Source organism: Carcharhinus amblyrhynchos, chromosome 35 (assembly GCF_965287045.1).
Source record: "Carcharhinus amblyrhynchos chromosome 35, sCarAmb.v2.hapA, whole genome shotgun sequence".
Taxonomy (NCBI): Eukaryota; Metazoa; Chordata; class Chondrichthyes; order Carcharhiniformes; family Carcharhinidae; genus Carcharhinus; species Carcharhinus amblyrhynchos.
In genome coordinates this window covers 16,738,083-16,738,623 of record NC_137358.1, presented here as the reverse complement: position 1 = coordinate 16,738,623, position 541 = coordinate 16,738,083, and positions in this window count along the sequence as shown.

The window sequence follows — 541 nt, the reverse complement described above, 5'->3', positions numbered from 1 at the left end:
CTTCCGGCTGCTTTCACCCCTCCTGAGTTTTATAATTGCAGTGGCTGTATAATCATAGAAAAATATTTAACGCTCTTAAATCAGAACGGACTCTGTTTTGATTTTGATTTTATTTCTTGCACACTATATAGAGCATACCGTTCATAGAGTACACAGGGGAGCAGGAAAGGAGAGTGTGCAGAATATAGTGTTACAGTCACAACTAGGGTGTAAAGAAAGATCAACTTAATATTTGATTTGATTTATTATTGTCACTTGTATTAACATACACTGAAAAGTATTGTTTCTTGCGCGCGATACAAAGCATACCATTCATAGAGCACGTAGGGGAGACGGAAAGGAGACTGTGCAGAATATAGTGTTACAGTCACAACCAGGGTGTAAAGAAAGATCAACTTAATATTTGATTTGATTTATTATTGTCACATGTATCAGTATACAGTGAAAAATATTGCTTCTTGCACATTATACAGACAAAGCATACCATTCATAGAGTACATAGGGGAGACGGAAAGGAGAGGGTGCAGAATATAGTGTTACA